Source organism: Mus pahari, chromosome 7 (assembly GCF_900095145.1).
Source record: "Mus pahari chromosome 7, PAHARI_EIJ_v1.1, whole genome shotgun sequence".
NCBI lineage: Eukaryota > Metazoa > Chordata > Mammalia > Rodentia > Muridae > Mus > Mus pahari.
The window spans coordinates 57719165-57746042 of NC_034596.1; the positions used below are offsets into that span (position 1 = coordinate 57719165).

At 36.5% G+C, this 26878-nt stretch overlaps 1 pseudogene; it reads right to left on the reverse strand.

Annotated features, from left to right (window-relative positions):
- Window positions 1-23265: 23265 nt before the first annotated feature.
- Window positions 23266-26878, reverse strand: part of LOC110324026 — a 72238-nt pseudogene continuing 68625 nt past the window's right edge.

Sequence of the window (26878 nt, forward strand, 5' to 3'; positions counted from 1 at the left end):
AGTTTCATACAAAGACCATTGAGAAAATTCTTATTTGCAGGTTACTCCCAGGGTTCTATGATTTCCCAACTGTAAGTTCCTACACTAACTGGCATGTGATTTCCTCCTATAGAGCATGATTTCAATCCAATCTGAAAACATTAATTTCCCCTATCCCATTCACTCACTATTGCAGCCATGTACATGACTTGCACATATGTATATCCAAAACTATACCAGTTCAGTTTATATTTTTCTGAAATAAATTGATTGCAGATTTTTTTCTGATGTATTCACTTTAAATACTTGTTTCATTCATGCATTTTGTTCAAGATAAGCCATGTACACTGCTATTTTCATGTAGTATTTTGTCCCAATTTCACATATTTTTAAGTAACCTTTCTGTATCTCTTTTGTTTGATTGTATAGTTCTTATCTGTTACAAATAGCATTGCTGCAAGCATCTTGTAAATATATCCTAGCACATATATGTATGTTTATTAAGCCTAGACTTATGTTGTTAGTAGTCTGAGTCAGTGCAACCAAGAAAATTGTTTAGAATCATCACCTAAAGCCAAAAATACATAAACAAACAAACAAACAACTCCCCCAAAACCCTATGTACTACTATGGTACCCATTCTACCAATTTCTACTTATCATTAATTGTATTTTCTATATCAAGATTTCGTGTTCATTGTTTCAGTTTGTTTTTCACCTAATTGAACAAAAAAAAACATTTATTTTTAATTCTGATAACTGTGATATCTGGGGACCTACTGAGTATGTTTCCATTATAGTATTCTTTTTATGCTACTTTCTATCCTTTTAATGTTTCTTATCATTAATTGTAATATAGAATACATGTACACATTACCTTTTACATACACATATACAAAAGATACACTCAGGTATATTAACAAATATATTTTGTGACCTAGGATAGAATTATTGAGTCCAAAGACACTCTTTAAGCTCATTTGATACATTAAAAACAAAAAGAAACTTGGAGTAGCCAAAATCTAGCATGTTTATGCTATTTGAATTGTTGATGTATGCTTCACCCTCTGGCTTTCTTGAATATAGCTTATTGTTTTCCTCTTTATTAGCCTTTTATACTTAAGTACCAAGAGTATGACTAGGGATTATCTCTGCTCAAAATAAAAATTGTGGACTTCTGTTCACATATATTTATCAAAGATGTAGTATAAGCACAGGACACCAAATAAAGACAAATCATTGATCCCTTCCAATGTCATGTTTATTGTTCTAGAAATCCATTTTCGTCTCAATCCCAGTCAAATAATGCTCTGTGTTTTATTAGTTGCCTTATACTTTTTATTAAAGATTTTTTTCATTTACCAGTTAACATTTTCTTTAAAATATTGATTTCCTCAGTAATACTAAGGGAATTTAAGATTAACTTGGCAGGAAGTTTAAATATCTGATGATGTTAAAATGGATGATCACAGATGGCAGGAAATTTATCTACTTTTTTGTTGTTGTTGTTGGTTTTTTTTGTTTTTGTTTTTTTGAGACAGAGTTTCTCTTATCTACTTTTTAAAGGATTGTAACTATTGTCAAGTATAAAGAGGGAGAAATGTGTGCTGAATACAACAGTTGACATTTTGATAGTCAATTTAAACAAATAGTTAATATAGACTTCACACCAATTTTCATTTATATAAATTTTGTAAAGGACTCTTATTCTTTCTGTTGACATTATTAATGAGCCAATTAAAGGTGTTTTAAAATTAAAATTGGTTTTCTTCAATGTAATTAAGATACGTAATATTTTGACGATGAATATTTTGAATGAATTTAAAAAGTACCAATAAAAAGCACGCTGCTTTAGATCGTTTATTTCAGATTTAAGATAGTTGCAGGTGAGCTGCTCCCCTTCACCCTTTAGAGCTTTCTTCACCAAATTTCTTTTAACACTTGCACTCAACAGAGAAGACTAGCTCACATCACTGCAAAGGAGACTAGTTATGGATGCTATATAATGATAGGTATTTCTAAAAGCTGTAAGCCTTAATTGTTCTTCTGAAGTCCTACTCAACTCTCCTCAAAGCATTATTCTCTACTAAGATTCTTACATCACCTATTGCTTTCCTGCCATAAAGAGAATATATAAGTTTGTACATTTTGAATAATGTTTTCATTTGTAATTATTTTCTGTTATCTTTATAAGAAAATTTTTAATAGTTTCTCCCATGCTACTATGGATATTAATTTACTGTATGGTTTAAGGTATCAAGTGCTTGGAGAGAAGAAAGTTATCTTCCCCCTATAAGAACAATGCTCTTCAAAATTAAGGAACAAATATTCATTATATTAAATATTTATTTTTATATTTGTGTAATTTTTGCAAAAAGTATGAGAATTCTAATCATCAAATCTATACAAATAGTAGTTTTATGTATAATAGTAAAGATTCCCAAAGAATGAATAAATATAACATATATAAATAAATATAAATATATGGGGACTGTCCACATCCAATAAGGAAAAGAGAAGGTATTCAAAAATGATTAAGAGTTAATGATCATTCCAAATTCAAGGTCGTTACTGAGAAAAATAGGCAATTTGACTTCTTTCTTACAATGTATTATATCTGTTTTAATTTTATTTAAGATAAGAGGTCAGTGTTAGAATTAAACCAGACTTCTCCCCAGAGACTATGAAAGCCAGAAGATCCTGGACAGATGTTATACAGACACTAAGAGAACACAAATGCCAGCCCAGGCTAATATACCCAGCAAAACTCTCAATAACCATAGTTGGAGAAATCAAAGTATTCCAAGAGAAAACCAAATTCACACAATATCTTTCCATGAATCAAGCCCTTCAAAGGATAATAAAGGGAAAACTCCAACACAAGGAGGGAAATAATGCCCGACAAAAAGCAAGAAAGTAATCCACAAAACTAAACGAAGATAGCCTCTAGAACAAAATTCCAACTCTAACAAGAAAAATAACAAGAAGCAACAATTACTTTTCCTTAATATCTCTTAATATCAATAGACTCAATTCCCCAATAAAAAGATATAGACTAACAGACTGACTACAGAAATAGGACCCAGCATTTTGCTGCATACAGGAAACCCAACTCAGGGAAAAAGACAGACATTACCTCAGAGTAAAAGGTTGGAAAACAATTTTCTAAGCTAACTGTGCGAACAAACAAGCTGGAGAAGCCATTCTAATATCAAATAAAATGGAATTCCAACACAAAGTTATCAAAAAAGACAAGGAGGGGCACTTCATACTCATCAAAGGTAAACTTTTCCAAGATGAACTCTCAATTCTGAATATCTATGCTCCAAATGCAATGGCATCCACATTCATTAAGGAAACTCTAGTAAGGCTCAAGCCACTAATTGTACCTCACACAATAATAGTGGGAGACTTCAACAGCCCAGTCTAATCAATGGACAGATCTTGGAAACAGAAACTAAACAAAGACACATTAAAACTAAAGAAGTTAGGAAACAAATGGTTTTAACAGATATCTACAGAATATTTTACCCTAAAACAAAAGGATATGCCATCTTCTCAGCACCTCATGGGTAACTTCTCCAAAATTGACAATATAATTCATCACAAAACTGGCCTCAATAGATGTGAAATATTGAAATTATTCCATGCATCCTATCAGATCACCACAGACTAAGGTTAATCTTCACTAACAACATAAATAATAGAAAGCCAACATTCATGTGGAAGCTGAACAACACACTACTCAATGATAACTTGGTCAAGGAAGAGATAAAGAAAGAGATTAATGACTTTTTAGAGTTTAATGACAATGAAGTCGCAACATACCCAAACTTAGGGGATACAATGAAAGCATTTGTAAGAGGAAAACTCATAGCTCTGAGTGCCTCCAAAAAGAAAGCATACACTAGCAGCTTGACAGCCCACCTAAAAGTGCTAGAACAAATGGAAGCATATTCACCCAAGAGGAGTAGATGGCAGGAAATAATCGAACTTAGGGTTGAAATCAACTAAGTGGAAACAAAAAGAACTATACAAAGAATCAACAAAACCAGGAGCTGGTTCATTGAGAAAATCAACAGGATAGATAAACGCTTAGCCAGACTAACTAGAGGGCACAGGGACATTATCAAAATCAGAAAGGAAGAACAACAGAACCTGAGGGAATCCAAAACACCATCTGATCCTACTACAAAGGTTATAATCAACAAAATTGGAAAACCCGAGTGAAATAGAAAATTTTGTAGATAGATACCAGGTACCAAAGTTATATCAGGATCAGATTAACCGTCTAAACAGCCCCATATCCATAAAGAAATAAAAGCAGTCATTAATGGTCTCCCAACCAAAAAAAAGCCCAGGACCAGATGGGTTTAGTGCACAGTTCTGTCAGTCCTTCAAAGAAAACCTAATTCCAATTCTCCTCAAAATATTTCACAAAATAGAAATAGAAGGTACTCTACCTAATTTATTCCATGAACCCACAATTACTCTGATACCTAAATCACATAAAGACCAAACAAAGAAAGAGAACTTCTGACCAATTTCCCTCATGAGAATCAATGCAAAAATACTTAATAAAATTCTCGCAAACTGTACAGAAGAACACATCAAAATGATCATCCATTATGATTAAGTAGGCTTCATCCCAGGGATGCAGAGATGGTTTAATATATGGAATTCCATCAATGTAATCCACTATATAAACAAACTCAAAGACAAAAACCACATGATCATCTTGTTAGATGATAAGACAGCATTTTACAAATTCCAATACCAATTCATGATAAAAGTCTTGGAAAGATCAGGAATTCAAGGCCCATACCTAAACATAAAAAAGCAATATACAGCAAACCAGTAGCCAACATCAAATGAAATGGAGAGAAACTTGAAACAATCCCACTAAATCAGGGAGTAAACAAAGCTTTCCACTTTCTCCCTACCTATTCAGTATAGTACTTGAAGTCCTAGCCAGAGCAATTANACAACAAAAGGAGATCAAGAGGTTACAAATTGGAAAGGAAGAAGTCAAAATATCCCTATTTTCAGATGATATGATAGTATGTATAAGGGACCCTAAAAATTCTACCAGAGAATGCCTAAACCTGATAAACAGCTTCAGTGCAGTAGCTGTATATAAAATTAACTCAAATAAGTCAGTGGCCTTTCTCTACACAAACGATAAACAGGCTGAGAAAGAAATTAGGGAATAATAACCTTCAGAATAGTCACAAAAAAATATAAAATACCTTGGTGTGACTCTAACTAAGGAAGTAAAAAGTCTGTATGATAAGAACTTCAATTCTCTGAAGAAAGAAATCAAAGAAGATCTCAGAAGATGGATAGGTCTCCCATACTCATACTCATGGATTGGCAGGATTAATATAGTCAAAATGGCTATCTTCCTGAAGTAATCTAAAGATTCAATGCAATCCCCAGCAAAATTCCAACTCAATTCTTCACTGACTTAGAAAGGGCTAGTTAGAAAGGGCAATTTGCAAATTCATCTGGAATAACAAAAAAGCTAGGATAGCAAAAACTATGTTCAACAATTAAATAACCTCTGGTGGAATCACCATGCCTGAACTCAAGCTGTACTACAGAGCAATTGTGTTAAAAATTGCATGGTGCTGATAGAGCTACATACAGATAGATCAATGAAATAGAATTGAAGACCCAGAAATGAACCCACACACCAATGGTCACTTGTTCTTTGACAAAGGTGCTAAACCATCTAATGGAAAAAAGACAACATTTTCAACAAAAGGTGGTGGCTCAACTGGTGGTTATCATGTAGAACAATGCAAATTGATCCAATCTTACCTCCTTATACAAAGCTCAAGGCTAGGTGGATCAGGGAATTCCACATAAAACCAGAGACACTAAAACTTATAGAGGAGGAAGTGGAGAAAAGCCTCAAAGATAGGGGCACAGGGGAAAAATTCCTGAACAGAACACCAATGGCTTGNGCTGTAAGATCAAGAATCTACAAATGGGACCTCATAAAATTGCAAAGCTTCTATAAGGCAAAAGACACTGTCAATAAGACAAAAAGGCCACCAACAAATTAGGAAAGGATTTTAACCAATCCTAAATATGATAGGGGACTACTATGCAATATATACAAAATACTCAAGAAGCTAGACTACAGAAAACCAAATAAGCCCATTAAAAATGAGAGCTAAACAAAGAATTCTCAACTGAGGATTACCAAATGGCTGAAAAGCACCTGAAAGAAATGTTCAACATCTTTTATCATCAGGGAAATGCAAATCAAAACAACCCTGATATTCCACCTCACACCATTCAGAATGGCTAAGATAAAAATTCAGGTGACAGCAGATGCTGGAGAAGATGTGGTGAAAGAGGAACACTCCTCCATTGCAGGTGAGATTGCAAGCTGGTACAACCACTCTGGAAATCAGTCTGGTGATTCCTCAGAAAATTGGATATAGTATTAATGGAGAATCCAGCAATACTTCTCCTAGACATACCCAGAAGATGTTCCAATTTGTAATAAGGACACATGCTCTACTATGTTCATAGCAGCCTTATTCATAATTACCAGAAGCTGGAAAGAACCTTGATGTCCCTTAACAGAGGAATGGATACAGAAAATGTGGTACATTTATACAATGAGTACTACTCAGCTATTAAAAACAATAAATTCATGAAATACATACACAAATGAATGGATCTAAAGGATATCATCCTGAGAGAGCTAAACCCATCACAAAAGAACTCACTTGATATGCACTCACTGATAAGTAGATATTACCCCAGAAACTTAGAATAACCATGATACAATTTGTGAAACATGAAACTCGAGAAGAAGGAAGACTGAAGTGTGGATACTTTGTCCCTCCTTAGAATGGGGAACAAAATACCCATGAAGGGAATTACATAGACAAAGTTAGGAGCTGAGATAGAAGGAAGGACCATCCAGAGACTGCCACACCCGTGGATCCATCCCATAAACACATCAAATCCAGGCACTATTGCATATGCCAGCAAGATTTTGGTGATAGGACCCTGATATAGCTGTCTCTTGTGAGGCTATGACAGTGCCTGGCAAATTCAGTAGTGGATGCTCACAATCTATTGGATGGAACACAGGGCCCCCAATGGAGGAGCTAGAGAAAGTACACAGGCAGCTAAAGTGGTCTGCTACCCTATAGGAGGAATAATGATATGAACTAACCAGTACCCCCATTGTTTGTATCTCTAGCTGCATATGTAGCAGAAGATGGCCTAGTCGGCCATTATTGGGAAGAGAGATCCTTGGTTTTGTGAAGATTATATGCTTCAGTCCAGGGGAATGCCAGGGCCAGGAAGCGGGAGTGGGTGGGTTGGGGAGCAGTGCAGGGAGAAAGTATAGGGGACTTTTATGATAGAATTTGAATTGGGAATGAAGAAAATATATAATAAAAAATAAGAAAATTTAAGGAAAAAAAATAGATATCCGGTCAGCAAGTTCAACAAAAAATTGAAATTCATGTCCAAAAGTGTCTTTAAACCTGACATTATCTGACTTGATTATTGTTGAAGTCATAACTATTCTTGATATTCTGCCAACAATTCCTTGTACCCATAAGAGTTTAGAGTTATGTGTATCCTGCTCATTTAAAGTTTATTCACATCCAATTTAACCTAATGACCAATCTTTGTTCTAAGCACTGAAGATACAGCTAATAGCAAAGAAAATACCATTGTTGCTATCATGTGGAATGGGTTCAAAGCAGACTAAACAAATGAACCACACATATGAAGAACAACTTTATCAACCAACCAATCCTCCTGATCTCCCAGAAACTAAACCACCAACCAAGGGGTACACATGGAGGAACCCATGGCTCCAGCAGCATATGTAACAGAGGATGGCCTTGTTGCACATCAATGGGAAAAGAGGCCCTTGGTCCTATGAAGGCTCATTGTCCCAGTGTAGGGGAATTCTAGGGTGGGGAGCCAGTAGTAAGTGGGTGGGTAGGGGAACACCCTCATAGAAGCCGATTGAGGGGGGGTGGGATAGGGGGATTCCATGGGGGGGGGCAGAGACCAGAAAAGGGAATAACATTTAAAATATAAATAAGGGAAATATCTAATTAAAGAAAAGGGAAAAAAAGGAAAAGAAATGTCCACCAATAAAAACTCTAAGGAAGAGAAAACGTCAGAAGGAAGTAACGGAGGATATAGATAATAGCTTTCTCTTTGGTAGCCAAGATAAATCTGTTCTAGGAGATGTTCTACATAAGAACCCAATACCAAGAATGTAAGACTTACAATGAGTCTCTCGGGCATACAAGGGCAGCAGATTCCAGAAAGGGTTAAGGTTCTAGTAGGTTGCACATATAGGATGAAAGAAAAGGATAATAAAATAAGATGAAATTAGAAAAATACAACTATATGGGCCATTATTATTGATTTAAATTTCATTCTAATTGGAGTAGGAAACAAGTGGTAGATATAAAAAGGAGTGTTATGATCAAGTTCATCTTTTTTGCAATATATCTCTGAATATTCTATAAAAAATATTTTTCTGTAGTACTTAAAGAAGGGAATAAAGGATTTTGAAGTTACCTAAATAATCTTTATCAATAGAAAAAAATCACTACTAATATACATGTGTAATCTATTATATTACAGTCAACTATATTTAGCTATTGTATTAATATGCTATAATTTCTTCAGCACATCTGTATTACCTCTATAAATTATTTTTTAACAGTAAATATATTGTAGTTGTTTCAGTTATTAGTTCAAGCATTAAAATATGTAATAGCTATGTTATATAATATATACTCTACTGTATATATGTGTATGTATGCGTTATGGAATTAGTTACTATCTATTGTGCTTCATAGATCAGCAACTAAAAGCACAATGTTTTTAAACATCATGATTATAGATAATTTCTTTGATAAAAATGTACATTCACATGATTAGATCATGGTGCATGAAATGCCTTAAGCATGAGTGTTCCACTAATCAATAAGCTTGGTCATGATATTTCCTTCTCTTAAGTGTGTCTGACAAACAATTAAAACAGTTAATAAATATGAGATGAAGAACATAACTACTAATACCTACCTTCAAAATTGTCTGATATAAAATCCTATAATGTAAACAACATGGCACAATTCAAAGTATAGAATCAGTTGATTATCCTACGAGTCATATATGTACCTATATATGATGTATTTCAATAGAGTGTGCAAAATTAATTCATATAAATAATAAGTTTTAATTCTGGAAACAACAGAAAAATTATTTCTTCCATTATACAAAGGAAAATAAGACCAAAACCTCATAATTTAGTAGCTATACACTGTAAAATGACTGAGATATGAAATAAAGTGGGATTATACTTTCCAATCTGAGTGACTGTAAAACTGGAAATATGCATATTAAAGAACATCTTTTATTATGGAATTATATGTGTAGAGGCCATGTGTTAGCATCACCTACTTTTTAATACATACCATGTTTATAAGTCCCTGATGAACATTTATTATAAAGTTGCCTTGAGAGGTAAATCAACAATAAGGAAGAGGCTCCTTTCAAACATATTAGAATTAATTTTTCATTTTTTATAAGAGTGATCTACTAAGAATTATTTTTTATAATTACAAATGGATAATACGGCATATATATTTATGCTTGATAATCTCCTGCACAAAATATTTTTTAAAACAAACACACTTGATCACAGACAGTAAAAGATTCAATTCAATACACAGTATTGAGCAAACTTCTTTCAGAAAAGTATGAAAATTAGAAGTGCATGAGTCAGATTTATTGGGTTTTGTGAATTGAAGGAACAAGTTTGATGTTTCCCTAATACTTCAAATATTTGAACTCAAAGTGAAAAAACAGATACCCCTATTCATTTGCTTAGCATTACATGAAAGAAAATTATAAAAATTTTCAATTCATTATGCTAATAATCAAAAAATTTCCCCATCAAATATTATGGGAATGTTAAAAGAATGGCAACACATTTCTATAAGGAAAATAACAAATCTATTGTTATTAACAAATGATACTAAAGCATTTGGGGTGTGTATAGAACTGGCACTTTTAATAAAAGTATATAAATAAAATGTGTTTTCAAACTTGCTTCTTGGGTTCACAAAGCCCATTAACTGATTCATGTACTTGCAACTGGTTGGTTGATATTGATGTTGCAAAGCCCCTTCAAGTCCTTCAGTCCTTTCTCTAACTCCTCCCCTAGGGTCCCTGTGCTTACTCCAGTGGTTGCCTACAAGCATTTGCCTCTGTATTTCTCAGGCACTGGTAGAGCCTCTCAGGAGACAGCTTTTTCAGGCTCTGGTCAGCAAGCACACCTTGGCATCCACAATAGTGTCTGGGTTTGCTGTCAGTATAAGGGATGGATCCCCAGGTGGGACAGTCTCTGGATGGTCTTTCCTTTAGTCTCTGCTCCACACTTTATCCCAGTGTTTCCTTTAGACAGGAGTAATTCTGGGTTAAAAATTTGGAGATGAGTAGGTGGTCCCATCCTCCAATCAGGGACCTTGCCTAAACTCTGGATATGGCCTCTACAGGTTCTCTCTCCCCTATATTGGGCATTTCAGATAATCTCATCCCTTTTATGTCTTGGTAGCATCTTGCTTTACTGGCATCTGGAACTTGCTGGTGGATATCCCAGTTCCCCATCCCTCATTGCTACACACTTCTGTTCGAATTCCTGATCCTCTGTATATCATCCCCATCTTCTCCCATACCTGACCTACGCCCTCCCCACACTCTTTATCCCCTTCCCTGCCTCAATTCCTCCCAAGTATCTCTCACCCTCTACCTCCCTTGAGTGTTATATTTGCCCTTTTAAGGACTAAAGTAATCATCCACACTTCTTCCTTCTTCTTGGGCTTCATATGAGCTATGAATTGTATCTTGAGTATTCCAAGCTTTTGGGCTAATATCCACATATCAGGGAGTGCAACAGTATGTTTTCTTTTGTGATTAGGTTAACTCGTGCATGATGAGATTTCCATTTCCACCCATTTGCCTAAGAATGTCATGAAGTCATAGTTTATAATAGCTGAATAGTATTGGATTGTGAAAATGTACCATATTTTCTGTGTCTATTCCTCTGTTGAAGGGCATCTGAGTTCTTTCCAGCTTCTGGCTATTATACATAAGGCTGCTATGAACATAGTGGAACATGTGTTCTTGTTATATGTTGCAAAATCTTTTGGATATATGCCCAGGAGTGGTATAGCTGGTTCCTCAGATAATACTATGACCAATTTCTGAGGAACCTCTAGACTGATTTCCAGGAAGGTTGTATCAGTTGCAATTCCACGAAAACGGAGGAGTGTTCCTCTTTCTCCATATCCTCTCCAGCACATGCTGTCACGTGGGTTTTTGGTTTTAGCCATTCTGGCTGGAGTGAGGTAGAATCTCAGGGTTGTTTTCATTTTCATTTCCTTGATGACTAAGGATGTTGAATATTTCTTTAGGTGCTTCTGGGCCATTCAAAATCACTCATTTGAAAATTATTTGTTATTCCAAATGAATTTGCAAATTGCCCTTTCTAACTCAGTGAAGAATTGATTTAGAATTTTGATGGGGATTGCATTGAATCTGTAGATTGCTTTCTCAACAATAAAAGAACCTCTGGTGTAATCACCATGCCTGACCTCAAGCTATACTATAGAGCAATTGTGATAAAAAAAAAAAAAAAAAAACTTCAAGGTTCTTGTACAGCAACAGACAGGTAGACCAATGGAATAGAATTGAAGACCCAGAAATGAACCCACACACCTATGGTCACTTGACCTTTGACAAGGGACCTAAAACTATCCAGTGGGGGAAAAGTCAGCAATTTCAACAAATGATGCTGGCACAACTGGTGGTTATCATGTAGAAGAATGCAAATTGATCAATTCTTATCTCCTTGTACAAAGCTCAAGTCTAAGTTAATCAAAGAACTCCACATAAAACTAGAGACACTGAAACTTATAGAGATGAAAGTGGGGAAAAGCCTGAAGATATGGGCACAGGGGAAAATTCCTAAACAGAACAGCAATGACTTGTGCTGTAAGATCAAGAATCAACAAATGGGACCTCATGAAATTGCAAAGCTTCTGTAAGGCAAAAGATACTGTCAATAAGACAAAAAGGCCACCAATAGATTGGGAAAGGATTTTTATCAGTCATAAATCTGATAGGGTACTAATATGTAATATATACAAAGAGCTCAAGAAGCTGGACTATAGAAATTCAGATAACTCCATTAAAAATGGGGTACAGAACTAAATAAATAGTTCTCAACTGAGGAATACCTAAGGGTTGAGAAGCACCTGGAAAAAATGTTCAACATCCTTAATCATCAGGGAAATGCAAATCAAAACAACCTTGAGATTGTACCTCACACCAGTCAGAAATGGCTAAGATCAAAAATTCAGGTAACAGCAGATGCTGGAAGAGGTGTGGAGAAAGAGGAACACTCCTCCATTGCTGGTGGGATTGAAATCTTGTACAACCACTCTGGAAATCAGTATGTTGTTTCCTCAGAAAATTGGACATAGTACTACCAGAAGATCCAGAAATACCTCTCCTGGGCATATACCCAGATTTAATAAGGACACATGCTCCACTATGTTCATAGCAGCCTCACTTATAATAGCCGGAAGCTGGAAAGAAACCAGATGTCCCTCAAAAGAGGAATGGATACAGAAAATATGGTACATTTACACAACGGAGTACTACTCAGCAATTAAAAACAATGAATTTATGAAATTCTTAGGCAAATGGGTGTATCTGGATGATATCATCCTAAGTGAGGTAACATAATCACAAAAGAACTCACTTGATGTGCACTCACTGATAAGTAGATATTAGAAACTTAGAATGCCCACAATACAATTTGCAAAACACATAAAACTTAAGAAGAAGGAAGACCAACATGTGGATACTTCATTACTCCTTAGAATAGGGAATAAAATATCCATGGAAGGAGTTACAGAGACAAAGTTTGGAGCTGAGATGAAAGGATGGACCATGCGGAGACTGCCTTACCTGGGGATCCTGTTCATAATCAGCCACCAAACACAGACACTATAGCATATGCCAGCAAGATTTTGCTGAAAGGACCCTGATATAGCTGTCTCTTTTGGAGCTATGCCAGTAACTGGAAAATGTAAAAGTGGATGCTTATTGTCATCTATTGGAGGGAACACAAGGCCCCAATGAAGGAGCTAGAGTAAGTACCAAAGGAGCTAATGGGGTCTGCAACCCTATAGGTAGAACAACAATATGAACTGACTGGAACCCCCAGAGCTTTTGTCTCTAGCTGCATATGTAGCAGAAGATGGCCTAGTTGGCCCCTTGGTCTTGCAAACTTTATATGCCCCCATCCAGGGTATTGCTAGTTCCAAGAAGTGGGAGTGGGTGGGTAGAGAAGCAGGGCAAGTGGAGGGTATAGGGGACTTTCGGGAAAGCATTTGAAATGTAAATGAAGAAAATATCTAATTGAAAAACTGAAAAAAATATTTGTTTAGCTGTCTACCCCATTTTTAATAGGGTTATTTGGTTCCCTGGATTCTAACTTCTAGAATTCTTTGTATATATTGGATATTAGCCCTCTATCAGATGTAGGATTGCTAAAGATCATTTCCAAATATGTTGGTTGCAATATTGTCCTAATGAGAGTGCCCTTTATCTTACAGAAATTTTGCAATTTTATCTGGTCTTATTTGTTTATTTTTTTATTTTAGAGCATAAGCCATTAATGTTCTGTTCAGGAAATTTACCCCTCTGACAATGCTTTCAAGGATCTTCCCCACTTTGTCTTCTTTTACTTTCAGTGTATCTGATTTTGTGTGAAGGTGCTTGATCCACTTGGACTTGACCTTTGTATAACGAGAAATGAATGAATTGATTAGAATTCTTCTACATGTTGACCACCAGTTGAACCAGCACCATTTGTTGAAAATGCTGGCCAGGCATGCTGGCGCACAGCTTTAATCCCAACACTTGGGAGGCAGAGACAGACAGATTTCTAAGTTCGAGGCCAGGCTGGTTTACAGTGAGTTCCAGGACAACCAGGGTTACACAGAGAAGCCCTGTCTTGAAAAACCAAAAGAAAAAAAAATTGCTGGGTTTCTTCCACTGAGTGGTTTTTAGCTTCCTTTTCAAAGATCAAGTGACCATAGGTGTGTGGGTTCATTTCTGGGTCTTCAATTCTATTCCAATGAGATAAATGCCTGCCTCTGTAACAATACCATGCTGGGTTTTTTGTTTGTTTGTTTGTTTTTGTTTTGTGTTTTTTGGTCTTGTTTTTTGTTTGTTTTTTGTTTTTTTGTTGTTGTTTTGTTTTGTTTCTTACCATTATTGCTTGAGGTCAGGGATGGTGATTCCACCAGAAGTTATTTTATTGTTGAGAATACTGTTCACTATCCTGAGTTTTTTGTTATTCCAAATGAATTTGCAAAAGGCTGTTTCTAACTCTATGAAAAATTTAGTTGGAATTTTATTGGGAATTGCATTGAATCTATAGATTGCTTTAGGCACGATGGCCATTTTTACTATATTAATCCTGCCAATCCATGAGCATGGGAGATTTTTCAGCTTCTGAGATCTTCAATTTCTTTCTCCAGAGACTTGAAGTTCTTGTCATACAGATATTTCACTTGCTTGGTTAGAGTCACACCAATTCATTTTACATTATTTGTGACTATTGTCAAGGGTTTCATTTCCATACTTTCTTTCTAAACCTGTTTATTCTTTGAGTAGCAGAATGCTACTGTTTTGTTTGAGTCAATATTTTATCTAGTGGAAGTTTTCTATCAGGCTTAGTTCTCTGGTGGAATTTTGGGGGTTACTTATATACAGTATCATATCATCTTAAAATACTGATATTTTGATTTGTCCTTTCCAATTTGCATCCTTTTACCTGTGTTTGGTGTCTAATTGCTCTGGCTAGGACTTAGAATACTATATTGAATAGGTAAGGAGAAAGTGGGCAGCCTTGTTTAGTCCCTGATTTCAGTGTGATTGCTTCCTGTTTCTCTCCATTCAATTTGATATTGGCTACTGGTTTGCTGTATATTTCTTTTACTGTTTAGATATGGGACTTGAATTCGTGATCTTTCCAAGATTTTACCATGAAGGGGTATTGGCTTTTGACAAAAGCAAATTTACTCAACATCTTTCCCAAATCTAGCCCTACAAAAGATAGCAGATTGAAAACTCCAACTTAAAAATGGAAACTATACCCTAGGAAAAGTAAAAGCATAATCTTTTCTCAACAAACTCAAAAGATAATAGCCACAGAAACATAATTCCACCTCTAACAGTAACAATAACAGGAAGATACAATCACTTTTCATTAATATCTCTTAACATTAATGGACTCAATTTCCCAATAAAAAGATATAGACTAACAGATTGGATATGTAAACAGGACCTGACATTTTGCTGCATCCAGGAAATACACCTCCATGACAAAGACAGACACTACTTCAGAGTAAAGAGGTGGAAAAACAGTTTCCAAGCAAATGGTCCCAATAAACCAGGTGGAGTATCCATTCTAATAGTCAACAAAAATCGGCTTTCAATCAAAAGTTATCAAAAAAGATAAAGAAGGGCACTTCATACACATCAAAGAAAAAATCTACAAAGATGAACTCTCAATTCTGAAAGTCTATGCTCTAAGTGCAAGGGAATCCACATTCATAAAAGAAACTTTATGAACATAGTTGAACATGTGTCCTTGTTATATGTTAGAGTATCTTTTGTGTATATGCCCACTAGTGGTATAGCTGGGTCCTCAGAAAGTACTATGTCCAAATTTCAGAGGAACTGCTAGACTGATTTCCAGAGTAGTTGTAATATCTTGCAATTCCACCAACAGTGGAGGAGTGTTCCTCTTTCTCCACATCCTTTCTAGCATTTGCTGTCACCAGAGTTTTGATCTTGTCCATTCTGATTGGTGAGAGGTGGAATCTCAGGATTGTTTTGATTTACATTTCCCTGATGATTAAGGATGTTGAACATTTCTTTAGGTGCTTCTCCAGCATTGGGTATTCCTGGGTTGAGAATTACTTGTTTAGCTCTCTAACCCATTTTTAACAGAATTATTTGATTCTCTGGATTCTAACTTCTTGAGTTCTTTGGATATATTGATCTTAGCCCTGTATTGAATGTAGGGTTGGTTATGAACTTTTCCCAATAAGCTGGTTGCCATTTTGTCCTATCGATGGTGTCCTTTGTCTTATAGAACCTTTGCAATATTATGAGGTCCCATTTGTAGATTCTTAATCTTAGGGCATAATGCGCCACTATGTTCATATCAGCTTTATTTATAATAGCCAGAAGCTGTAACAAACCCAGATGTCCTTCAAGAGAGGTATGGATAAAAAAAAAATGTGGTACATTTACACAATAGAGTACTACTCAGCTATTAAAAAATGAATTCATGAAATTCTTAGGCAAATGGATGGAACTAGGAAATATAATCCTGTGTGAGGAAACCCAGTAATGAAAGAACACATATGGTATCTATTCATTGATAACTGGATATTAGCCCAAAAGCTAAGGATACCCAAAATACAATTCACATACTATGTAAAGCTCAAGAAGAAGGAAGACTAATGTGTGGATGCTTTAGTCCTTCTCAGAGGCAGAAACAAAATACTCACAGGAGGAAATATGGAGACAAAGTGTGGAACAGAGACTGAAGGAAAGGCCATCCTGAGACTGTCCCACCTGGTATCCCTCCCTTATACAGATACCAAACCCAGACACTATTGCGGATGCCAGGAAGTGCTTGCTGACAGGAGCCTGATATAGCTGTCTCCTGAGAGGCTCTGCCAGAGACTGACAAAAACAGAGGTGGATGCTCACAGCCAACCATTAGACTGAGAATGAGGTTCCTAATGGAAGATTTAGAGAAAGGTCTGATGGACCTGAAAGGGTTTGCAACCAATATCAACCAAACAGACCCTTCCCAAAAGCTCCCTGGAACTAGAGCACCAACCAGAGAGCATACATGTAGGGTCCCATGGCTCCAGCTGCATATGTATCAGAGGATCGCCTTGTCAGCCATCAATGGGAGGAGAGGCTTTTGGTCCAGGGAAGGCTCCATGCCTCAGTGTAGGGTAATGCCAGGGCGGTAAGGAGATAGTAGATGGCTGGCTGGTCGAGCACCCTCATTGAAGCATGGGGAGACAGGATGGGATAGGGAGTTTCCAGAGGGGAAACTGGGGAAGGGGATTCCATTTGAAATGTAAATAAATAAAATATCCAAAACAAAGAAAGAAACTTTACTAAAATATATAGCTCACTTTGCACCTTACAAAATAATAGTTGGAGATTTTACATCCCACTCTCATCAATGGACAGATCATGAAAACAGAAACTAAAGAAAGGTACACTAAAAATAACAAGCTTTGAACCAAATAGATTTAACAGTTATCTATAGAATACTCATCCTAAAAGAAAATAATATACCTTCTTCTCAGCACCTCATGGTACCTTTTCCAAAATTGACCATATAATAAATCACAAACCAGGCCTCATCAGATACAAGATTGAAATAATCCCGTGCATCCTGTCAGATCACCACAGACTAAGGCTGATCTTCAATAACAACAAAAACAAGAGAAAGCCCACATATGCATGAAAGCTGAACAGTGCTCTACTCAATGTTAACTTGGTCAAGGAAGAAATAAAGAAAGAAATTAAAAATTGTTTAGAACATAACAAAAATGGAGACACAACATACCCAAATGTATGGGACACAATGAAAGCATTCCTAAGATGAAAACTCATAGCTCTGAGTGCCTCCAAAAAGAAACTAGAGAGAGCATACACTAGCAGCTTGACATCACATCTGAAAGTTCTCCAACATAAAGAAGCAAATACACCCAGGAGGAGTAGATGGCAAGAAATAAGCAAACTCAGGGCTGATATTAACTAAGTAGAAAAAAAAAAAAAAAGAACTATACAAAGAATCAACAAAACCAGGAGCTGTTTTTGTTTGTTTGTTTGTTTGTTTGTTTTTGAGAAAATCAACAAGATAGATAAACCCTTAGCCAGATTAACCACAAGGCACAGAGACAGTATCCAAATTATCAAAATCAGAAATGAAAAAGGAGACATAAGAACAGAAACCGAGAAAGTTAAAAAACTCAGCAGATCCTACTACTAATGCCTATACTCAACAAAACTGGAAAATCTAGATGAAATGGACAATTTTGTAGACAGATACCAGGTACCAAAGTTAAATCAGGATCAGACAATCATGTAAACTGTCATATAACCCCTATAATGCGGTCATTAAAAGTTTCCCAACCAAAAAAAGCCCAGGACAAGATGGTTTAATGCAGAATTTTACCAGATCTTCAAAGAAAACTTAATACCAATGTGGGAAGCCACATTCACCATTATAAGATGGCACCTGAGCCCGAAGGGCTAACTGACAACTGTTGTGCACATGCTCAAACAGCACAGATGATAAGTCACAGCTCAAGCCCGGAGCATGCAAATGAGGGTATATAGTTAGCACCAATCATAGAGAGACACATTGCTCTTAGGTCTATTTAAGCAGCACCAGTTTTCAGGCTCGGGNTCTTTTCGCTTCAGCAATAAAACCCGTTTAAAAATGTCTGCAGAAGGATCCTGTTGTGGTGTGTCTTTCTTGCTGACAAGTTAGGTGATTGCGACATACCAATACTCTTCAAACTATTCCAGAAAATAGAACAGAAGGAGCACTACCCAATTCATTCTCAGAAGCCACAATTATGATTATACTTAAACCACACAGAAACCCAACAAAGAAAGAGTACCTCAGACCAATTTCCCTTATGAATATGGATACAAAAATACTCAATAAAATTCTCACAAACCAAATCCAAGAACATATCAAAATGATCTTCACAATGATCAAGTAGGCTTCATCCCAGGGATGAAGGGATGGTTCAATATACAGAAATCTTTCAATGTAATCCACTATATAAACAAACTCAAAGAAAAAAATAGATCATCTCATTAGATGTTGAATAAGCATTTGAGAAACTGCTTTCTTAAATCCACATTTTCATGACATAAGTATATTCCCATATATAAATTTCTGAAAAGAAAGCTTAATATTTTATTATAAAATTTACAAAATATCTTTAGTATATGGTCCATTCTGTCAGACATAAACATATACCCACATGCGCACACACACACACACACACACACACACACACACACACACACACAGATAGAGATAGAGATACAGAGACAGAAACCAAAACAGAGACGAAAGAGAGAGACAGAAGGAAAGAGCAGTGTCTAAAGCTGGATTACTCTCATAGAGTTCAAATATATATTTGATTTGTAGATGGATCCATTGTCTTTCTCTTTTTTTTCTTTTTCTTTTCAGCTTTATCATTTTTACTGTGTCATTATTGAATGGTCATAATCCAGTCCTCTATCTAGAAGGTATATTTCATTTTATACAATACTACCACAAATCTTAGAAAATGGATTTTAATTCAATCTGATATTGAAAAATTAGTCTCACTTCTTCAGATCATGTTTCTCTAAAAACAACCCTTTTCTTGTTAAAATAAATCATTGTTGAATATGATGTACTCAACTTTTAAAACAGGCTTAAGACAATTTTAATTGAAGAAATTCTTCATTAACAATGAACAATGCAATTAACAATGTAATTTTACTATTTCTTAACATCATAATCATTATTAATATATACTGTATATGTTCCAAAAATTTCACTCAGGTTAAAAAACACAATTCATTCAAGTTAAAAACACAATTATAGCCTGTTTTATACATATAAAAATATTTTTCAATTATAAGTATACCTTATATAACATGATAACTTGAAGCATCTCTTTATGGCTTTTTTAAAATCAAAACTATCAGGGAAATGGGCTCACTTAGAAACTGCTCTGATAGTTGACATATATCAACTTCTTCACATCATTTTTAAGTACTAGTTAACAATAGTGCTTCATCCCTGAATAAAAAAACAAAAAACAAAAACAAAATTACAGCATAAATAAAAGCTAAAAGAACATTATGAATAGTCTACTTAATTTAATGACTCTCTTTTGTTAGTGCATGTACAGAACTAAAGCAATGAATATAACTTTTGTGTCAGAAACTCTGTAATTTTATATAACCAAGTATTAAAATATATACAGATTTAATTTTTGTTGCATATAAAATGAAACACTGATATTTTGATCCAATCAGTGAAAATGCCATTAACATGTATAGTAACAAGAAAACCAAAATTTTTAGTGCACGTTATTTTCTGTTTTTCTTTCTTTTTTATTATTTTCTTTATTTACATTTCAAATGCTATCCCGAAAGTTTCCTATACCCCTCCTCCCCACCTCTGCTCCCCTACCCACCCACTCCCACTACTTGGCCCAGGCCTTGCCTTGTGCTGGGTCATATAAAGTTTGCAAGACCAAGGGGCCTCTATTCCCAGTGATGGACGATTAGGCCATCTTCTGCTACATATGCAGCTAGAGACACAAACTCAGGGGGTATTGGTTAGTTCATATTGTTGTTCCACCTACAGGGTTGCAGCCCCCTTCAGCTCCTTGGGCACTTTCTCTAGCTCCTCCATTGGGGACCCTGTGTTCCATACAATAGCTGGCTGTGAGCATCCACTTTTGTGTTTGCCAGGCACTGGCATAGCCTCACAAGAGGCCACTATATCAGGGTCCCTTCAGCAGAATCTTGCTGGCATGAGCATTAGTATCTAGGTTTGGTGGCTGATGATGGGATGGACATTAAAAACAATGAATTTATGAAATTCTTGGGCAAATGGATNTATCTGGAGGATATCATCCTTAGTGAGGTAACCCAATCACAAAACAAGTCACTAGATATGCACTCACTGATAAGCGGATATTAGCCCAGAAACTTAGAATACCCATGATACATTATGCAAAACAGAAGAAAACCAAGAAGGATGACCATTGGGTGGATACTTCATTCCTCCTTAGAATAAGGAGCAAAATACTCATGAAAGGATATAGGTACATTATTTTCTAATAGAGCTTCAATGTTTATCAATGAGCTAAAATTTAATTTAAAATGAATATGATAATGTTTAAAACAGTGCACTGTTATGAAGATATTCAATATAAAATTGTTGGGCATATTGCTTAGAAATTTTCCCTAATGATTTAAATGATGTTTAAATAACTGCTGCTGAGTCTATTCTTAGAGCATGCTTCCTTCTTTTCTAATGCCAACAATTAATATATTTGTCAGTTGTCTGAAATAATACAACAAAATGGTCTGAATGGATGTTTAGGTAAGAAAGGTAATTAATCACAACCAAAAATATGATCTGCTTTGCTAATATTGCTTCAGAATGCTGCAAATTTTACCAGAATATAAGTATCTGCTTACTGCCTGGTCAAACTGAAATGGAAGAGGAAAAATAATAATAAAGAGAAAGTGTTTGCCTTGCCCTTTATTGTATACATTGTATACATCCAAGTGACATACAATAAGGATATTCAAATATAATTATCTATAAGAAGACTGGAGTTAGATGCATAAGCAGTCAATCTTGAAAACAGTTATATACTAATGTTAACACAGCCTGTGGAAGGAAGACCATCAGATTGTACTAAGCTTCTGTATTGGGCACATTGAACCAAAATGAGATCAGTTCTCTGGAAGTTCTCTATTAACATACGAAAGATTTGTAGTTTTTGTTTTCTTTTTCCTGACTTCCAAGAAAGGGGTACGATGAGAGCCAAGGTCTAAAGACAATTGGTTTTCCTTCTACATCAAATTATCCTCACTAGACTTTATTAGGAATGTAAGACAAAGTATCCAGAATATCTTCATTTATATTTTAAATTTAACTGTGGCTTTTATTTCCTCAGAGGAAATGATGAGATGAGAGCCTTACCTAATCGCTAGGAAGGCATGTCCTAGACTGAGCCGAGCATTTCTAACTCTTTCTAGGCCTAGGCCTGGAAGTTTCTAACCTCCATACAATCTAATCTTCTGCAAGCCTAAACCTTGAAGGATTCGGCTTCCAACCTTTATCGGTTAACCTAGGTGTAGAGTGTTTCAGCATCTGAGACTTACTGCTGAACAAAACTCATCCTTTCTGCTGCTCTCTAAACTCTGGCTGGATGGTTCTGACTCAGACTCCTCTTCAAATGGACTTACTCAATGTGTATTCAATTGCCTTATCATTGTAATTGCTCTGTTTGGCCTGAAATTAAGTCATGAAACTAGTTCTAATCTTCTGGCTCCTCCTTATTATTTGACTTTAACTGCCTCTGTTGACCTACACTGAACTGCCTGAGCTGACACATGGACTCAACTTCTCTGTGCTGTACTCACTGCACTGACGCAAAATTGACTTAACTCCCAACTCTCTCCCTCTACTGCCCTTAAATTGCTTTACTATTTAAAGTTGGCATATACTATCTCTGACTCAGTTTGTCAAATCTTTCTTTGATTCATCACTTTGTTTGGCCCTGAATTTGATGTCATTGTTTGTGGTCAAAAGTGTGTTCTGAAAAAGTCCAACAAGGAGTACTAAAGGTTTACCATAAGGGATGTAGTCTGCATACCAGCCAGATCACACAGACCTAGAAGGTCTTTGGATATGCTCAAAACATGTTACTGAATTAAAATTACTCTACATATAGTGTGCTGCTTTCTTTCTTATCCATGCTTAAATTATCACACAAAACCAGAATGTTATGTAATGTTTGGTGAAATGCCTAGCTCTTCTTTCTTTCTTTCTTTCTTTCCTTCCTTACTTCCTTCCTTCCTTCCTTTTTTCTTCTCTCTAAACATTTCCTGTTCATGAATATCCTATGAGCAAGTACCAATTCTTACATTATTAATTAATTAGTTTGTTAATTAATTAATTAACAGGAGCCTAGCAAAACTGTCCTCTGAAAAACTATTATCAAGCAGCTGGCTGTAACAGATCCAGATACTCACAGCCAAACTTTCGATGGAGTTCGGGGACTCTTATAGAAAAATCTTATCTTAAAATTTGTCAAACATGGATTCTTGTTTAAGCTTTCAAAATGTTGATTTTTTTTCCTCTGGGTGCAGCAAAATTTATTGATGGTATTCAAGAGAGTAGTTTGGGCTTTCTAGGCCCCTCCTGTTATTATGGGGTTCTGGGATGGAAATTGTGAGAGATATGCTCAGTGTTGGGGGCTGAGTTAGGATAGGGACTCCTCAGCAACTGAGAGCCTCTTTCTTGTTCTCAGTGTCCTTGCTGGGGTGGGTGGTCCAGGATTTCTTATCCCTTGGAGGCCATGTAGGTCATGAGGTTGACCACCCTGTTGCTATAGTCATATTCATTATCATACCAGGAAATGAGCTTTACAAAGTTGTCATTGAGAGCAATGGCATCAAAGGTGGAAGAGTAGGAGTGGCTGTTGAAGTCTCAGGAGACAACCTAGTCCTCAGTGTATCTCAGGATACCCTTCAGTGGGTCCTCAGATGCCTGCTTCACCACCTTCTTGATGTCATCATACTTGGCACATTTCTTCAGGCAGCATGTCAGACCCACAATGCATACTTTGGGTATAGGAACATGGAAGGCCATGCCAAGGAGCTTCCCAATCAACTATGGGATGACCTTGCCCATAGCTTTGGCAGCACCAGTGGATGCAGAGAATGTTCTGTGCAGCCCCACAGCCATCTCACCACAGCTTTCCAAAGGGGACATCCACAGTCTTCTGAGTGGCAGTAATGGCATGGACCATGGTCACGAGTCCTTCCATAATGCCAAAGTTGTCATGGATAACCTTGGAGATGGGGGCTAAGAAGTAGGTGGTAGAGAATGCATTGGTGACAATTTTGAGTGAGTTGTAATATTTCTCATGGTTCATACCCATCAGAAATATGGGGGCATCGGAAAAAGGGGTGGAGATGATGACACTTTTAGCCCCACACTTCAAGTGGGTCCTGGTCTTCTCCATGGTGGTGAAGACACCAGCAGACTCCACAACATACTCAGCACCAGCATCATTCCATTTGATATTATTGCCATCTCGCTCCTGGAAGATGGTGATGGACTTCCCATTGATGACAAGCTTCCCATTCTCAGCCTTGACTGTGCCATTGAATTTGCCATGGGTGGAGTCATACTAGATCATGTAGTTAAGGGCAATGAAGGAGTCGTTGATGGCAACAATCTCCACTTTGCCAAGTGCAGAGCAGATGGCAGCCCTGGTAACCATGTGCCCAATACGGCCAAAGGTATTCACACTAACCTTCACAATTTTGTCTACCAGATGAGGCTGGCACTGCACAAGAAGATGCAGCTGTCTCTGGAACAAGGAGAGCAGAGATCCTCAAAATGTTTGTTTTCAATAACATAGTTAGATCTTATTTTATCAGCAAATTAAATACTTTTCCTACTTTATAAAGTATTATTTTACTTTCAAACTTGTTTTATATAAAACTACTGTTTAGACAGTCTTTGACTGCATATTTTACTTTACTAAATTACTGTTTTCTACATAATAATTAAAATATTTCATTCAGTGTATTACTATACTGCTAAGAAATTAAATTCTTCCTTTTCTAACATTTGCATAAATGAAATTTTAATGATAAATGTAAAGTATTTGGAAAAGAAAATAATTGAGTTAAAATGAATACTAAGCTGCAAATAAATTTTAAACAAAAATTTTAAAAATTCAAAATTAAATAAATAAAATAAAAGAAGTCACGGTATACAATGGAAAAAAGAAAGAATCTTTAATACATAGTGCTGGTCTAACTGGCTGTCTGTATGTAGAAAAATGAAAATAGACTCATATTTTTCACTTTGCACAAAACTTAAGTCAAAGCGGATCAAGGACCTCAACATAAAACCAGATACACTAAATCTACCAGAAAAGAAAATGGGAAAGAGCCTTGAACTCACTGGCATGGGGAAATTTCCTAAACAGAACTCAAATGGCTCATGCTTTAAGATCAAGAATTGATAAATGTACTTCATGAAACAGGAAAACCTCTGTAAAGCAAAGGACATAGTCAATAAGACAAATCAGAAACCTACAGATTGGGAAAAAATTTTTTTGCTAACCCCACATCTGACAGAGGGCTAATATTCAAAATATATAAAGAAATCAAGAAACAAACCACCAAAAAAAAATAAAAATAAAAAATGGGGTATTTTCAGAGGGGAAACCAGGAAGGGGGATAACATTTGAAATGTAAATAAAATAATATCTAATTTAAAAAATATACCAATATAAAAAAATGAGGTATAGAATTAAACCAAGAATTCACAACAGAGGAATCTCAAGTGGTTGAGACGCACCTAAAGAAATGTTCAAAGTCCTTAGTGATTAGAGAAATGCAAATCAAAATCTGAAATTCCAACTTATATCAATCAGAATGGCTAAGATCAAAACCTCAGTTGACAACACATGTTGGAGAGGATGTGGAGAAGGAAGAACACTATTGCTGGTGAGATTGCAAACCTGTACAACCACTCTGGAAATCAGTCTAGAGGTTCTTCAGAAAATTTGAAATATATCTACCTGAAGACACAGCAATACCACTCTTGGGAATATACCCAAAAGTTGCCCCATCATGACACATGGGCAAAAGTTCCACTGTTCATAGCTGGTTATTTGTGCTAGCCAGAAGATGAAATCAACCCAGACAAGACAGAAGAATGGATACACAAAATGTGATTCATTTATACAATGGAATACTACTCAGGTATTAAGAACAAGGACATCTTGAGTTTAACAGGCAAATGGATGGAACTACAAAACATCCTGAGTGATAAAACTCAGACCCAAAAGGACATGCAATGGACTTACTCCCTAATAAGCGCATATCAATGAAAAAAACAATCCAGAATACCCAAGATATAGTCCACAGAACTCAAAAATATCAACAAGTTGAAGGGCCCAAGTGAGGACTCCAGAGTCTCACTTGGGAGGGAGAAGAAAGCAAACACAAGGGTGGAGGGAGGGAGGGACCTAGGAGCGGAAGGAGATGGGGCAAAGGAGAGAGGAGCATGATCTGGTGCTGGGTGGGGGAAAATGACTAAAGCCCTGAGGGCCAGCAGAAAGAATGGACACCTGGGGAGATAGGAGGTTAGGGAGACCCTCCTGAATGTACCAGAGACCTGGGAGGTGAGAGACTCTAAGGACTCGAAGGGAGGGACCTTAGATGAAATGCTGTACAGTGGAGAGAGAAAACTTGTAGAGCCCACCTCCAGCAGAAAAACAGGGCATCCAGTGAGGGATGGAGTTGCTATCTCACAGTCAAAACTCTGACCCATAATTGTTTCTGTCTGAAAGAAGTGCAGGGATGGAAAGGGGGGAGGGCCTGAGGAAAAGCAGGTCCAATGACAGCTCAAGTGATGGTCCCAAAGCCTGACAATATTACTGAGGTTATGGAGCACTCACAAAAAAGGACCTATCATCACTCCCTCTGAGGGACCCAGCAGGCAGCCTAGTGAGCTGCAGTTATTTACACCCAACCAATGGACAAAAGCTGCTGACCTCTGTGGTTAAATTAGGGAAAGGCTGGAAGATGCTGAAGAGAGCAACCCTGTAGGAGGACCAGCAGTCTTAATTAACTTGAACCCCTGAGATCCCTCAAACACTGAACACCAAACAGATAGCATACACCAGCTGATATGAGTCCCCAAACAAATATACAGCAGAGAACTACAGGGTCTGGGTTCAGTCAGAGAAGATGCACCTAACTCTCAAAAGACTGGAAGCTCCAGGGAGTTTAAAGGTCTTGTTGGGGTCTGAGCATCATCCTCGTGGAAACAGGAGGCAGGGAGGAGGCATGGGATGTGGAAGAGTTGGCAGGTGGACCAGGAGGTGAATAAAATCTGGAGTGTAAAAAAAAAAAAAAAAAAAAAAAAA